General features: G+C 45.4%; 1 protein-coding gene across 2 annotated transcripts in view; it reads right to left on the reverse strand.

The window, feature by feature from the left end:
- Nucleotides 1-16,957, reverse strand: part of RAB30 (RAB30, member RAS oncogene family) — a 51,938-nt gene extending 34,981 nt beyond the window's left edge. Inside the window, exon 1 of one of the 2 annotated variants that reach the window (XM_075050135.1) lies at nucleotides 16,363-16,957. The gene's annotated coding sequence lies outside the window, so the exon portion shown is untranslated. Of the gene's footprint in view, nucleotides 1-14,802; nucleotides 14,821-16,362 lie in introns of those variants that run through there. The other variant, XM_075050137.1, reaches the window with a different exon arrangement.
- Between the last annotated feature and the right edge of the window lie 257 nt (nucleotides 16,958-17,214).

Raw genomic sequence — 17,214 nt, forward strand, 5'->3', positions numbered from 1 at the left:
GGCAGGAGAAATGCAGCCTGGAGGGGACGATGGGAAGAACAAACCAGCAAAAAATGATCCCTAACCCTGGAAGGACACCTGCCAGCTACCTACAGAGAGAAACTCAAAAGCTTTAGGATTACCTCTGCCAAAAGTTAGAAAACAGTCCGTTTTTAAAATTGAAAAGGAGATGCATATTCTGGTGAGACTGTGTATTGGATCTGGGAATCTGAATTCAAATACTGAGCACAAATCGGGTTCAAGTGCAAATCACAGTGCCAGCATGAACAACAGTCACTACAACCCCAACTAACACATCCGTCTCTAATAAAACACGCGTTTGTAAGTCACAAATAGGCTTTCAGTTCACTGTCAAAAGCACAAAACAACCCAAGACAATCAGGGAAAATTAGGTATTAAGTGTCAAGTATCCCATTTGTGGTGCAATACAAGGGGACAGGTTTGAGTATTGTTTTGGCATAGAAATGTAGGTTAGCTTGTGGCAAAGACAAGTGCTCCACATCAAAAAAAGTCTTTGTAGCCTTTGGAGTGAAGAACTTCACCTCCAGTGGAGAAATCCAAGTTTTCACTGGGAGCTCGCTAATCCGCTGCTTTGGTTCACGGCTCTGTTCCTGCTACTCTGCAGTAGCCTCACATACTGGCCGGGGTTACAGCTGGCAGCTCCAAGTTCTCACTTAAATTGGTTTGAGTTGCTTTTCTTGGCAACTAACAAACTCTCTTCCCCCCCTCCCACGAAATTGGGTAAGCAGTGAGTGAGACATCCCAGGTACAAGAGCTGCAGATAACAAGGGTGACACAGAAAGCACCCCGTTTGCATTTCTTTGTACATTTATTACACTTAAACAGTCAGTGAAGCCAGTGTGTGCTCTTTGGAGCAGGCCTGTGTCCGCCCCAAAGCCAGCAAAATAAGGTCCAAGCACGGTTACAAACATCATCCCCTTCGCCCTCAACACAAATGCAGTATTCAGACAGATCCAGACCCTGGCTGTAATGAGCATGTAGGGATGAGGAAGCCTCGATTAAAAACATAATATTGTATCAAATTAAATTATTTGTTCATTATGCCGTTACAACAACCAACAATTTGAACATGGAAATAAACATCAGCCAGGTTTTTTAAGAGCACAAGAGGAGTGTTACAGACTCTATACGTGCAGCTTCTCTGTTTCACCCACTTCTCAGACTGTTCTCACGTTTGTTATTTGCTACTTGTTGGTACCTCGGTGTGCACCATATCAGTTTTCTTTATACCAGGCTGTACAGAAAGTTGTACAGACTCCAGCAACATAAGTACAAGTTCTGCTTTGAGAGAACATATTACAATTTTCTTTTTTTTTTTTTTTTTGGTCTATCACATTGAAAGAGGCCTGTGGCATTTTTAAAAGGTCACAGTTACAACTCAAAAGCTTCATTCAACATTTAACTATTGCATGGAGGGAGCGTCCAAGGACATTTTCTACCACACACATGCCCAGATGTACATCCTTTAAATTTCAAAGGGAGAACAAGTCATGCTCAAACCAGCGCATGCATTTTCCCCCTTTCCTTGTCTTCAAGAATAACTTCCAACCTGTGTCTTTGTAACGCTTAAATCTGAGGGAGGCTGATGGCCTCACTACACTCTGTACTACACAAAAATCACTTAATAAGCATTATTGTCCACCTCTGAGCACTCCGTACACACAGGAAAGACGGGTAAAAAGTAATAGATCAAGTGATTGCCCAAGGTCAGAAATTTGGGAGCAGCCCACATGTAACCAGACCTAAGCTTCATGCTCTCTTTTTTGGACTATCTTACCTCTCCAGCCTCATTCCCCACTGCTGCCCCCAACTCCTCTTCGCTTTTTCTTTACTATCCTTGATTTCTCTTTTTCTCCTTCTTTTCATTCTGCAGTCTTGACACCTGCCTTCCTCTGCCCTGGTATCATGCTCTCTACAGGCATTTTTGTCTTTGTCTGCCAAACAAGGTGTAATAGGGCTGGTATTTTTCTCTGGGCTGTGTTCAGGAAATTTCCCGTTTTAACTCCCTAAGTTTTGTATAGAAGTTACAGCTACCAAAATAGAGAAGATAATTCTTCCAGCTTCTCCTCCTACCTCCTCCTAGGTGCTGGAGAACAGGTCACCCATGACAGTATAGCCTTCCCTTGGGGGTCTTCATCATTTCTCCATGCAGACAGACCACATGCCACTGCTTTGCAACTGCCCAAATTCTCCCCTAGCCACTAATACCTTAGGGCCACCTCTGTCCCCAGACTACAGTAGAAATGCTTTCTATCCTAATTTAACATTCTGCAGGCAGCAATTGAACTGGTAAAGCTGCAAACAGCAAGAAAATACTATTTTAACTTGTGCTGCAGGTTGGAAGACTCCTGGACAGCAAAAGCAGCTCTGAAGCTCCAGTAGCTGATACTTATCTAGGAAGATTTCCAGCAGACATCATCCACCTCTTCTTAAACCCTCTCCTCCCTTTGCTCTAAAGAACAGCCCTTCCCTCCCCAACCAAAGCCTTGCCAACTAGCAGCTTTGCTGTTCACACAGGTTATTCGTGTGAAGAACTAGATTAATCTGTTGGCAAGAGAGCTCTTTTCCTGCAGAAGTACATCAGTGAAGCCTTCAAAAAAAAAAAAAAAAGTCCTTTCAGGGATTAAACCAACCCAGCATCCCCTCACATCTCAGTTATTGCAATTGTCCCCCTCTGGCCTTAAGAGATCTCATCTTGGATCACTGGCGTCCCCATTCGGAAAAACCAAAATCCTGTTAGAGGACAATTTTCCCAATTTTCCTGATTTGCATCTTCAGGGTTTCCTGTTGTTCTTCCTTCCATGGCTCCCCAACTCCTTGCTATTACTTTTCACATTTATTTTACAGCCTAGCCTATATCCCGCTAATTATCCTCAATGCAAAAGTGGCCGTATCAACCAGGCTCTCCCTCACGCATGGTCAGGTCTCCCTGCAAACACCCACCGAGCTTTCTCCTGCTCAAATATACTGCTGTCACCTGGCCTTTCCCTGCCTGTTTGTGACTGTGACCTACTGTCACCCAGCAGAAAGCACCGAGCTCTGCCAGCTGGAAACTGTGTTTTGCATTTGTACTGTTACGCAGGACGCAACGATGGGCCATGGGATGCTGCAGCCATGCACAGCAGCAAGAGGCAGAAGAAGGGACCCTGCTTGGTGGGCAGATTCTTAATATAAATTTAGTTTTTGATTTTTAAACTTAAAGCAGCGAGTCTCCCCTGTTGAGGCTTATCCAACTGTTCCTAAAAGGAAACGCCGGGCTGTTGCTCCCATGCCAGTCATTTTCCTCCTGGTCTGATCCACAGAGAGAGGCAATCCCTCCTGGCTCCATCAGGCTGAGCCATTGCTGGTGAGCTAAAAGCACGTGGTTCAGGTTTCTTGCAAACAGCAGGAGAGCAGGGAATTATGAGGAAGGATTTGAAGCGTCACAAGATGTGCTTTTGATATTTACAGGGATTTCTGTGACTGCTCAGAGGGAGCCCTTCCCATGCAAAAGCAGAAGTGTGACGGAGCGTATCTTTACTTTCCCGGGAACGGCCAAAATAGCCATTATGAGCTCCTCCTTTGCAAGAGGACAAACAACCCCAATCACACACTGAGACACGCTGGGACCCATTTCAGGGTTAGGATAAAATGATAGATGTTCCTTTTTAAAACCAGAAGTTGGAAAGTAAAATGTCAGTCTTGGACAAATCCCTCAAATGCCAAACCTTAGAAAACAACCTGTACATCAGTCCTTCAGCTCCTGAGAATAGCCCACGCATCTCTGGCACATGAGAAATCCAGCTAGTTTCAGGGATACACTGGAAAAAGTTGTACACTATGTACCACAACACATATTAGGAGTCAATTAATACATCCTCCCTTTAAAAAGGGCACACAATTTACAAGCCCTTCCTTCCTAGGAGGAGATAGATGCTGATTACAGGAAGGCATTCTCCGTAACAATTCTCTTCCTAAACTATACCAATTGCCTCATCCATTTGAAAGGTGCATTTGCACCTTGTCTCGGAAGAAAAGACGACCCTTATTAGCAACATCTGAACACTACCCAAAGTTGTTTGCATAACTGGACATGTTATTTTTTTCTGCATAGCACTGCTTGAATCCCTGTAACACCTTCCCACAGTGGCATTCCACAGTCCTACTTGAGATGGTACACAATTAAAGTCACAAGCGAAGGTAATGAAAAGATCAAAACAAGACAGGTTGGTTATACGTGTCACAGTAATGCTTGCAAATCAGTCTCTCCTCTAATTACCGAAGTATTTCCAGGAGGAATCAATTACAGCAATACGGATGAATGGGATCCTAAAACTGAAAAAGGCACTGGATTAAACATTAATGCAGTCATTGACTACTATCAATATATATATTTAATGGAGGGTGGGGCCTAGCAAAATATAGAATTGATGGGTTTTTAAATATCTAGAAAGACCAGAATCCTGCACACAGGGACTTTAAAATAGTCCCAGCAACACAACATACCAAAAATAAACTCATCCACCAGGCTATAATTATACTTGGTGTTTTGTTTTTATTGTAAAGATTGGTGTAAGCATTGGTGTAAGCATACAGCCAGGCAAGAAGCCAAGCCTCAAACTGTGCTCTATTGACTGCTGAGGTCACAGGGTGCTCCAAACAGAAACACTGGTTTGCCCAGACCAAGCCTAAAGATGATACAACGCAACCTCTTCTCCACACCAGGCAAGCTTTGGATGAGCATTGTCAAACAGCCATCTCAACTCAACAAGCTCCCCTTTCCTGAAAGCATTATACACATTTTAACCCTATTTTTTAAGGAAAACAAGATTTTGCAACCATCTAGCCTGGCCAACAGGCTCAAAAGTTACTTGAGGAAAGACTGTTTCAGCAAAATTACAAAGGCAATGTAATTTCTACAACTTTTGTGACTGACAGGCAGCTGGGATGAGCCCCAAATCTGCATCCACGCTGTAACTGTAGGGCTGACCTCCACCCTTGCCATTTTTTGTTTGGCTGCAGCTGGCTGGGCGCTCAGGACACTAATGCCTGTCACCCAAGAGCACACGTAGCAGCCATGCATTTCTTCTCCAGATGTTCTTGTCATAGCTTCCAATGGTAGCTACTTCTTTGCGTTACCCAGTTTCTGGACCTCTCTGTCTTGGTTTTTAGTGGTTCTGAGCCCTTGAAGCTTCAGCACTCAGCCACCAGAGTTGAAAGGGTTCAAAACCTCTCCAAAACACATGTTCCTGCATGGGACACAAAAGCTTATTAACAAGAGGTTCATCAATGATTTGACAACTTGAGCCTTGCGTCTAGTCTAGTAGAGCACGAACCCGCCTGGCAGATTACCCTGTACATAGCGGCACCGTTTTGTCTCACCTACCTTTGAGGAGCTAACCAAAATGTCCGAGTTAGTCTTATACAAGGTCTGCCCTCCCTGCCACGCCGTGAGACAAGCATCTCTGAATCTGCCATCTCTCTCCAGTGACGGTGTCTGGGACCTACAATAACAACGTTCCACTTTAGACAACCCAACTTAGGTGCCTGCGATTGAGGGGAGAAGCCAAGGCTCCATTGTTCAGTGAAGAAACTCAACAGAACACAACAGATTCTCAGTCAACATCTTTGCAAAGGTATTTTACACTGTCTGAAAGGATTTAGGGTTAACGGGACTTCAGTTCGAGAGTAAGTTATCCGGGTTATACTTTCAAGTCTTTTGGATGTACAGAGCAAACTCCAAGCGACTGTGCCTTTTGCCTCTGTAAGAGGAGAAAATTACACAGTCAGCCATACCAGCCTGAGAAATCACATTGTTGTAGTACAGTATTTGAATAAAGATGTCCAGAAACGCACACGTTCTGTGAAAAAGAAACCCCTGGGAGCTAGCAGGGCTCTTTCTGCTTGACTAGAATTGGAACAACATCGCAGCACCGTGGGACTGCAACAAAAATGCCACGTTTCACATGAGAGTCACTTGATCTCTAGGAATCGCTGATCACATCAAAGCTAAAAATCACAACTCAGGTAGTGTCATTTTGTTTTCCTATTTCCCTGCCTGTGTCACCTCCACCGCTCGCAGTATTACTTCTCTTTTTTGCTATCCTCTCGCATACGGCTGTCAGCCGCAGTGCAATAATCCGTCACGCAGCACCTCACTGAGAGCTGGTGACTGCTAAGGCAATATTTACACTATGGTTTGCATTATAGTTTATAAAATTCTTTGGAGCTCTTCCAAAGGAGAAGCCCCACGTAAATTGAAGTTGTTATTGTCATCTACAGGCTAAGTCTAGGTAAGAATTTGCTAGCGCTTACTGTGGAGACCGCAGATGTTTGAAATACTGATCAACGTGCAGCAGAGAGGCTGACTAACAAACTTCATTAACATTGCCCATAACACTTTTCTTCAGTGGCATACAATAAATCACTGATGAATATTCAAGGCATCCCTCTGAGGTTATCTACATTTTACAGATGGCTGCAACCAAGAGACAGAAAGTTTAGAAGTGACTTGCCTATAAACACAAAACAGATGCAGAATTCAATTGTCTTGCCTTCAACGTACAAAATACGTCTTTCCAGACGAAACTGCAAATTATATAGATTGATTTGCAGTGAAATTAAGGAGACCGTCATTCCCCAAAATTACTAATAACTACTCCCCCTCCAAGTTTCTGCAGCACTGATTACTCACATTACAGTAACACCTTAAGACTGCAGAGAACTGCAGGTTCTCACTGTACAAAGTAGGGACTAACAGATAAAAGCCCTATCCTAAAGACCTTGTGGATAATAAAATCCAATCTATACATAAAATACAGGAACAGTCAAAAAGAGATGAATGATTCAAAAACTGCATCAGAGAAGAACCAGGAATGGATCAACCTTCCAGAGTATCCGACGCAGACTTAACTAAATTCATTAACTAAGCATCGCCGAACATTACCCAGGAGATATTTTTAAAGCCTTCTCCTGCATCTCCAAGAACTGATGTCATCAAGCAAAATGAGGAATATTGTGAAAAATGTGTTAACGAGATGGAAAGAATTTTTATGTAGTTTCACACATTTTCCAGCAAGGAGTTTGACATTTAAGCGAGATGGCCTGGTTACTAACGGCTACTCTATGAATTGATGCAACATGCTCACCGCCGCAGTGACTGACAGCTGCAGTAAACAAACAATAATTCATGCCAGGTTCTTCCTCCCTGTGGCGACAGCTTTTGTAAAACTGCAGAACTTAATGAGACACTTTATTTAATATTTATTTCCACAATCAGCCTCCTTTATTCTAACAGAATTAGCCTCAGCCCACAATGAATGTTTTCCTTGGTTATTTCATTGTGCAAGTCAATACTCAATTTATTTTGAATTTCTTCGGTTCTGAATTTCTAACTAGGGGAACTTCTTTTAAAGACGCTTGTATTATTGTTATTAAATACCAGCTAACCACCTGCATGGCTGCAAAGTGAATCAGCCTGGGGATACTGTCCCACAAAAGTTAACCTAGCAAAAAAGATTCATTTTGAGACTGGCTTTAACCAAGCAGTTTCCCAATCCAGAGCCACAACAGATTAAAAACAACACTGATATAAATAGGATGGCCATTGACAAAAGACTGAAGGTTTCTGATGAGTAAGGTGAAGTTACTTATGATGGAAGCACAAATGCCTCTGGCCATGCAGCACCTTGAGAAGAAGCTTTAAAAATTCCCCCGTACTACATTCACATCTGCAGTAGAAAGTCCAGGAGTGGTCGATAACAATCATGTATAATGGCACAGGGCAGGGGAATCTCAAGCATCTCCAGCACAGGGATGTCCAATGGCCATGTCTTTGAAGACACTTTTGTCAGTTCTTCCCAGTGACATATAGGGACCAACTCCCTGCACAGCTACATGCAAGTGCACCAAGACACAGTTTTCCTGCAGAACTGCAACAAGAGAACTGCTACTTAAAAAAAAAGGAAAGATATTTCCTAGTAGAGGGAAACACTCTAACAAAAATAGTTTCCAAGGTTTACAAACGTAATGGAAATACTGAGAAGTACCTCAGGATCACAATATGGATGTATTTATGTTTTTTTCCAGTTGTGGTGGGAGGCAAAAGAGACTTCAGAATTTGGGGTTAGCAACTGCAAAAAGCACAGGTTGTTTCTGCATCAAACATACACCACATCCCTGCAAGAGACGGTCAGGGCATGCCAATGGCCAACAGCAGGTCACAACATGAGAGGAGACCTCATTCCTACAGATATCCCAAAGCACTTTCCAGCCAAGTTGCACACTCACACCTCCCTCTCCTAAATAGGTCGAGCAGAAATCCATTAACCCGGGGTTAAGAGCTCAACTTTAGACTTCCCGTTTGCCTGCTGAAATTAAAGAGTTAACAGAAACCTGGGTTTATTTGGGGGTTTTCTATGTGCGCACACACACCTCCATCTATCTGAGCAAAACACTACCACCATATTTTAAAAATGTGAATACTGCTGGCTTGAAGAAAATGGGCACAGTTCCCTTTTTAGAAGGAACAAATTGTTCAGAACAAGGACAAATGCAATAGAGAAATCAGGCACCGACTTCGCTTCTGCTGTTTCAAGCTTCTGGTACATGCAGCTCAGATACAGTTTCTGCATGATTTTTTGGTTTTTTTCCCATAGACCCAACATTGTTCAAGAATCCCCCCTTAACTACCTAATGCTTTCAAGAGCAAATATTTACAGTGGGGATTTTTATATTATCAGATACTTGAGAAATTAAAGGGTGCCACGATCTTCTGTTGCCTACAGACAGGAGACAGCTATTGCCTGCAGGGCCAGAGTAATTGCGACAGTGCAGATATTCACTTGAGTGTATTTTAGATAGAAAACATGGAATTAGCTGGAAACGGTGTTAAAACGACCCCTTTAGAGCGAAAGCACTTTTCTGTAGTTATGCCACAGAAACAGGGATTACAGAGGAGAGGAACAGAGCCCAAACCCATCATCACTCAGGTTGAGCTTGTAGCTACATCTCCAGTCAACCAGGCCAGGGAACCTAATGCTGGAACCAGCCATCCCGGCGTCCTCGGCAGTCCGGAGACATACGGAAATCCCAAACCTGCCCTTATGCTCTTGTGAAAGCTACAGATTACTCCAGTCTTCACTGGGGTTTTAATTAAATTCATTACCACAGGTTTATCTGAGTTAATACCTTTTCTCCGCAGGACATGCTGTACCGTGAACTTCAGGGTAGATGCAAGAATAAAAAGGCTAATATTATTTCTCTTAAATCTTTTTCCCCAATACACAAAAATGAACCGATAGCCCTACAGCAATTTCAGGCTACCTGATTCTCACCTCCAAAGATTACTCATCTCAGGATGGAATAATCTGATGTCTCCAGAGGACAACAGGAAAGCTTTTTCAACCCTACATTTATTTTTCAGGTATTTAAGAAATAGCTATAAAGCAAAAACAACAACAAAAAAGATTATTTTTTCAAGTGGCAGTCATCTCCTCTCTCAGTTAATCAAGTTCAGTAGCCTTTATAATAAAGCTTGAATCTCCATTGTTGGAGAAGATGGAATTTAAGACTCCCTTCTGCCATCAGAAAGCAACAGGAAAATAAGACCACACAGCATGGAGACCCCTTAGGGGATTTCTTGAGGTTACTAGCAAGAATTCAAGTTGTCTAAGAACTAAATTTATATACAAGTTTGTCTCACTATGTTTTTAAGAAAGGATGTTATTTTAAGTAAATATTCCCATGCTGCAGCCACAACTGTCATGAAAACACCATGCGTTAGACCCTGAAAGCATAAGAAATGGCACCATGGAGAACTTCTCACTAATTAGACATGAAGCTGGCTTCGTTTAAAAACTTGTTAGATAAAAAGCCTTGACTGATCTATTTTCCATTCCTCTGAGTTCAGGCAATGAAATTTAAATCACAGAGAAGTGCTAATGATTATTTTTCAAGTCAGCTTTTCATTACCGAAAGCATTCTTTGCAACATAGCAAACCCAAAATCTCTTTTCTAATCCTGGCAATCTCTTTCATTTGTTCTTTGATCGCCCGTAAATCCGAACGCTGGCGTTCACCTCTCAACTCAAGGTGTTGATCTACACCCTGAACATGGATCTGGGATTTTTCTGGAGCGCAGATTCTTCTGGATCTCCCACCACTTTTGTATCTATGGATGAACGGGTATTCGGAGCAAAAGAGCGACCGTTGGAAAGACAGGAGGGCTTGACAAGCTCCTGTGCCTTCGGTTTCACCCACTGCAGGGCAGAGTTTAGGTGGGCTGACCTACTAATCCAACACACGTTCTTTCTAACCAACACCTTCAGTAACCTGTTCCCTACTGGTGTCACGTCTTCTTCAGATGAGAGTCTCCATTTATGCCCATTCACAGCATTCCCCGGATTCGTTTGCAGCTGGGGAGTACCCAAGCCCCCAAAGGTTATTGCTGAACATCACTAGGTAGAAGAAAAGCGGTGGGGGAAGGAGAGGTGGGGTGGCTGCACCGGAGCAAGGAGAGGCTTAGGCAGATGGAAAACAAGCACGGAGAAAGCAGATGGGAACAAGCACGTCAGCGGTTCCCCTCCAGCTGGTACTGTCTCAGTAGCGATGCCCCAGGTGAAACATCCCATGCAAACCTGTACGGCTTTGTCGGAAGGCAACAAGGCTGGTGAAAGGGCTGGAAGGCACGTCCTGCAAGGAGCGGCTGAGGACTTTGGGTTTGTCTGGAGAAAAGGAGGCTGAGGGGTGAGCTCATTGCTCTCTGCAGCTCCCTGAGGAGGGGACGTGGAGAGGGAGATGCTGAGCTCTTCTCCCTGGGATCCAGCGATGGGACACATGGGAACGGCTCAAAGCTGCACCAGGGGAGGTTTAGACTGGACATCAGGAAGCATTTCTTTACCGAGAGGGTGGTCAAACACTGGAACAGGCTTCCTAGAGAGGTGGTCGATGCCCCAAGCCTGTCAGTGTTTAAGAGGCATTTGGACAATGCCCTTAATAACATGCTTTACCTTTGGTCAGCCCTGAAGTGGTCAGCCAGTCGGACTAGATGATCCTTGTAGGTCCCTTCCAACTGAAATATTCCATTCTAACAACTTGATTACCCTGGAAAGGGATCCCATATTTCCACAGCAAGGTAAGGGAGCTCCTGCCGAAGCAATAAAAGCTCCTTTTTTCAGATGCGAGGGGCTTGGTCCAAACCGCTCTGGAACACACGTGCAACTGATTGCTACTGCAGGATACGAGTGTTTCATATGCAGTCAGATTCATTTTCTTCACTGTTCCAAACAAACTGGCATCAAGGTTCAGCACCAGCTTATGGGATGGTAGTTCCATAGCGATTCCCTTTTGCAAATAATAGGCTGGATTTAATTTATATCAAGAAATACTCCCACTTTAAATGCACACGTACTGCTCTTTGAGTAACTGACTTTTTGCTTAATCAAAAAAAGCAGACTTTAGTTTCTTGTAACTTCATTACAGCCAAGAAGCAGCACAGTGCAGCAGTGCAGGGGTCCTGCATTAAGTTCCTCTCTCTGCAGAAAGCATCTTTAGCAGGACAGTTACCCAAACACTGCTTGACTTCCGTACGCTTTGGCATTTCTAACACCTTTTTTTTTCCCCCTCCCTTTTTAAATTCACCCTGCAGGATACAGCCTTTTGAGAAACCATGTGCAAGCTCATCTTTTTTCATGCCAGCACAGCCTTTCCTCCCCTTTCTCTTCTCCCTCTTCCCTTTCCCATTACTCTTTTCAAGGTCTGAAAGAAAACGCTATTCAGATACTTAAAGGTTACAGTTAACTTTTAGTTCAGCAGTACCTAAAAGAAAGCATTTCTGCTAAAGGGAAAGAAAATAAACAGGGTATCCTGTGATCTTTAAAAGGACAGCAGCAGATTTCCGTGAGGCATTCTCTATATTCAGCAAAGCAAGACCTTACAGAAGGTTTTTGTCCTCTGTGCAAGTATTCTTTAATTATCTCGGGAAACCAATAGCTAGGTTAGTTTAAAGAGGTGGTTTAAATTTTGCCTTAGGTATATCAGGGAAAAGCACACTTCTGCATAGAGAGAAGCGCAGTGTAGTGAGAGCAGCAACTCCAGGAGAGGCGAGACAACAAAAAGCGATTCAGTCTCAAGCTGTTTGCAACCTAAATATCTACCCCCAGCTCAAGGCAACAAAGCTCTCTAATGATTTTTATCTACGCAGGGTGAAATCAAATGACATAATAACACAAATCTCACTAATTTCTTATTCAGGGCCAATGTTTAATAGCACAGATTAGTTATGAAACCGCTGTAACAGTGACAGACTTTAATTTGGTCTTGACTGTTTAAATACTGACAATGATTTTAAGGGACAAGTTCATCCCTGTTCTGCCCTAATTAATCGTATTAGCAAACGTATTAGCACCTGAGGAGTATTTGACTCAAACACACACACACACACACCAGTTTAAATTCATGATTTAAGCACAGGCTGACCAAGAGGCACCAGGATTATATGACAAACATGACAGATCAGTTGTTTCACGTTGTAAGAGAGACATTAAAAATAAAATGAGAATTTAGTTAGTTATTGACAGAATCACTGGGGGGGTAGGAAGCTCAATGACTTGCTGCAAAATGAAATTACGGAAACTGGAGAGTCAATCAAAACATTGCCTCAGGTCATCTCACCACCTCCAGCCAAAGCAGGGATGTTGCTGAGCATCTCTGCCCCAAGGGTTAATGGTTTTGGTGTCAGAAACCCATCTGTAATACAGAAGATGATTTTATTGTCTCCTAAATCTCCTGCTTTGAAGTCTTGCAAGCATTCATGTGAGCTACCTGGTTTAAACAGCCTCATCACTGTGAGGCATGCCCACTCTGTGCCACCTTCTGCGCTCCTGCCATGCCAGCCACACCATTGCACTGAATCTCTTGAACTTTTGCATTGCCCAGGTGGTTATTTGGCAATACACATGAACTAGCTCTAGCACATACCCCTGCTCCTCTTTCTGTACTTGCCATGAGCAAGGCTTGCACTCAAACTGTTGGTCCTGCCCTAAAAAAAAAAGGCAATATGCCTTAAAATTATAAAAGGAATTTACCTAATTATAATTCCTTGTTTGGCTATATTTTATGTAAAAGTAAGAAAGTGCCAACACCACCATACCCCACCCACAAAAAAAACCCAGCTGCGGACGCATTTGCCAGGGACACGCCACAAAACTTGGAGAAAGTGCCTCAATTTGCCGGCTAATGGATGCCAACTTGGCCATCACAGGGAGGACCAAACAAGGGCAGCTCCAGAGCTAAAACCACGAGCTCTACAGCTTGCATTAGAGAGCCACAACACTCCAGCTCAGGCTGCAAGCAACATCTACCACCTGCAGCTGGGCCTGGGAAGATGGGGAGCACACAGCATAGATCTGCTAACAGAGGAAAGCAACAAACGGAGGTTCAATTTGCTCACAGACACCTTTCTCCCACTCCCCAGTTCTCACCTTCCCTCCCCCTGCCTGTTTGGGAAGTGACTGCTCGGTTCTTCCCTGAAGAGCCTTCTTCATCCATCCACCTCTCCCTTCAGAAACTCCAGTTGCCTCCCCAGACCCCAACTCCAGGCTACAAAAAAAAAATCACTGTCCTCTCAGAGCTCAGCTCTGGGGCAGAGAAGAAAGTAAATCTTAAGAAGCAGCAAGTTCTGTCCCAGCTCTGGCTCTTCCCAGTTCCCCTCATCTCATCAGTCTTTGGGTCGTCCCATACATAAAGTTGGGAGACACCCAAACATCCCAGGACAGCTCGAACCTCTTTCTGCAACACTTCTGGGATGGGCAATTTAATACAGAGCAGGGCACGCAGGTGATGCTGATAAAGCCAATTTGCAAAGAGATGATTTCAGGCTTGACAAAGAAGCCCATCAATGGCACCACACTCAATTTGATTAAGAACAGGACTAAAATACAAGAGAACTGTACAGAGTATGACCACGAGAGCATCTAGCCCCGAATCCCCTTTCCGAAACTGGACACTAGTAAGAAATTGGGGGAAAAGTAAAAGACCAGAGGAAATACTTAGTGCTGCCTTCCTGGGATATTCTCTCTGCTTCCAGCAATTGGCATCTCGGGGGCTTCTGGATTCACAGTAAATGCATATATTACATTTAGGTCTTTGCAAGATCAGGACCCAAATTACTCAAGAGGAAGGGCCCCTTAGCTCACCTGTGCTTTTTCACAGCAATTACTCATCTATTGAGTGATTTACAGCTTTTGGTCCATTTTTATGTGTCTATATTTCTGTTCCTGCAAGGCAAAATTTCATCTTCTTAATAATGTGGATTTCTGGTCTACATTTTTAATCCATTTCTGGCTGTAGTATAACACAGCTTGAAAATGCTAGCATGCGAGACAACATTGTCACAAGTCTTTCTAAATTCAATAAATCTAATAATTTGGAAAAATAATAAAACAAGTGTAAATACCAATACATATTTGTGAAGAGATATATATATAAAAAGATGAAAGCAGAATCAAAAAGAGGGACATCACAAAAATTCCATTACGTAAATACAAAATCCCTGGCCGGGGATTCCCTGCTTGTTCTCCCCAACTTCTGTATCAATATTTCCCAGAACAATTCCCAGGCTACACTTTCAAATTATCACTGCATTTCCAGTGCCTTCTCTCCACAGCTAACAAAACCACTGCTATAAAACTTCTCCTTTTACAGCCAAGATGGGAAACTCTCTATTAGATTACCCGTTCCCTCCCTTGTAAAATAAAGAGAAAAATGCCATTCCAGGAAATAAAAATGTTAAAAAAAGACCAACCAAACAAAGGCAACTCCTGCACACACTGTTGTTCTTCCCCTTCGAGTCAGTAACAAAGAGGAAGGAAGGAAGGGAAAAACACAGATAAAATAAATGCGAGGAGGAGGTGTAGATGCAGCATGTTTATCCCGCTTGAAGAGGGGAGGCTGTAAAATGCCGTGCATTGCATACGGACACCCCAGCCACTGCCTTGGTGTTTACAAACACTTTGATCAAACCAAACAGGGAGTTTCATTGTCCCCACTGCACTCATGTCACCCGTCCCCCAGCGCTGCGATTCCAGGGAGGCTCTGCCAGAGGACACACAGTGCCAGTTACACAAGAGAAGCGCAGAACCAAATATGCAGCAGAGGGAAAGGAAAAAAAAATAAAAAATACCAGTTCAGCTGCACACTCTCTTCCTGCTCTCAGAACAGCCTCCAAGTGGGGCTTTGGAGCGGATTAACTTTAAAGGGCACCGAAAGATGCTGACAGATTTGAGGCAAGCGGGACCCCTCTGCGTGCACGCATTTCACTGCCACCAGCACAAAATTAGATGTCTGGGGTCCAGGAGCAATTGCAGCGATAATGTAGTTATAGAAGGGGAAAAACATCCTGATGTTATGCACCAAGGAAAAAAAAATCTAGTATCTTGCAGTAGTATCACGGGACTGCTCAAGCAAAGATCTGAACAGCACCTCGCAAAGAGCAAGGAACAGGGAAACAAATAAAAAAGGCACACTAAAATGAACCTCTGATGGACCACAAAGTTTTTACAAAGTTTAAAATACACACACTTCTTGTATTTACAATAAAAAGGAAAAAGACCAGAGCGATAGTTTGGAAGTTGAAAGAAACCATCAGGCTGTCCAACCGACAATTTTTAAGATGCATACTCATGATATGACTTGGAAAAGAAACCCGGACCAACTGCCCACAGCCAGAATTGAGAGCCAGTTTGTTTCAAATCTCCCCCATTTCCCTGAAAGAGGGGAGGAATGGGGGTGTCAAAACGCAGAAGCCGCACAACATAGCACCCCAAAAACCATCCTAAAACAGACCTCGCTTATTCCGACTCTTTAAAAGACTATATTTATTTTTTTTCCCCGGAACCCCGGGTCTCAGAGGCGCTCAGCAACACTTAACGACAACAATTAAAAATCCATCTTCTTCCCCGGTTTTATACAGTGGGGAAGACAAACGGGACAAGGCTCCCGGGTGCCGGGGGTGTCCAGGGTTCAGGATCTCGTTATTCCGGGGTACCCGGAGCATCCCGAAGTTGCGGGATCTGCCCGGAGGCTGCGGGACGCACCTGCCCGCCGGGCCCTAAGGGTGGGGAGGGGTCCCTCATCTCCACGGGTTTTCTCTGATTTAGGGGGTTTGGGTTTTGGTTTTTTTATTCCCTCCTTTTCCAGCAACGCCAGGGAAAGGCGGCTCAGCCCCGCTCGGCAGCGCTTGTGCCCGCTGGGGAACGCACAGTGCGGGGAAGCGCACCGGGAGGTGGGGGAGGTTTTTTTTTGGGGGGGGAGGGGGGCAGGAGGAGAAAAACACCCACGAAAAGAAGAGGAGCGCAGAACTCACCTGGTTTGGGATTTTTCCTCCCTCTCCACGACCATAAAACGGAGGCGGGAGCCAGGAACCGGTCACCGGCGATGGGAGAAGGCTGGCAGCCCCCGGGCCGCCCCACGGTGAGGGATAACGGGGCCGGGTGCTGTGCAGCCCCCACGCACCCAGGGATAGGTGCTGAGCCGCCCACGGCCCAGTACAACCGCCCCCCCCCCCCCCCGGGGGATGGGTGCAAGGCAGCCCGCTCCCCCGGGATAGGCGCTGGCCACCCACCCGGTGCGGGGCAGCTCCTCCCCGGGATGGCTACAGCAGGGTCGAACGCAAGGCAGCCCCGCTCGGCGATGGGCGCTGAGCCTCCCCGCGCAACGCAGCCCCCCCAGGATGGGTGCTGAGCCACCGTCGGACCGGGACAGCCCCCCCCCCCTCCCCCGGGATGGAGTGCAAGGCAAGCCGCTGCGGGGGCCCCGGTGCAGGGCAGCCCCCCTCCACCCGGGCTAGTGCAGGAGCAGGGCCGCCCCGGGCCGGTGCTAGGGGGCCGGAGCGGGCCCCCCCCCCCGCCGTGGCCGGCAGCGGCAGCGGGAGGCGGCACCGGCGGAGCACAATGAACGGCGGCGCGCCCCCGCGGCCGCCCGCTGGGCAATGACATCACCCCTCTCGCCCGCCGGGGCGGGGCCGGCGGCCGCGCCGCCGCGTTCTGATTGGCTGGCGCCCGCCGGCAGCGGGGGCTTCTGGGGTTTGTAGTTTTCCGAGTGGGGTCGCCGCGCTGCAGAGGGGGTGGGCGGGGACTCGGTTTCCCGGCAGGCGCCGCGCTGCGCGGCCGCGGTGGGGAGAGGGAGGGGGGTGGGAGGAGGAGGAGGTGGTGGTGGT

This window comes from Buteo buteo, chromosome 18 (assembly GCF_964188355.1).
Source record: "Buteo buteo chromosome 18, bButBut1.hap1.1, whole genome shotgun sequence".
Lineage (NCBI taxonomy): Eukaryota > Metazoa > Chordata > Aves > Accipitriformes > Accipitridae > Buteo > Buteo buteo.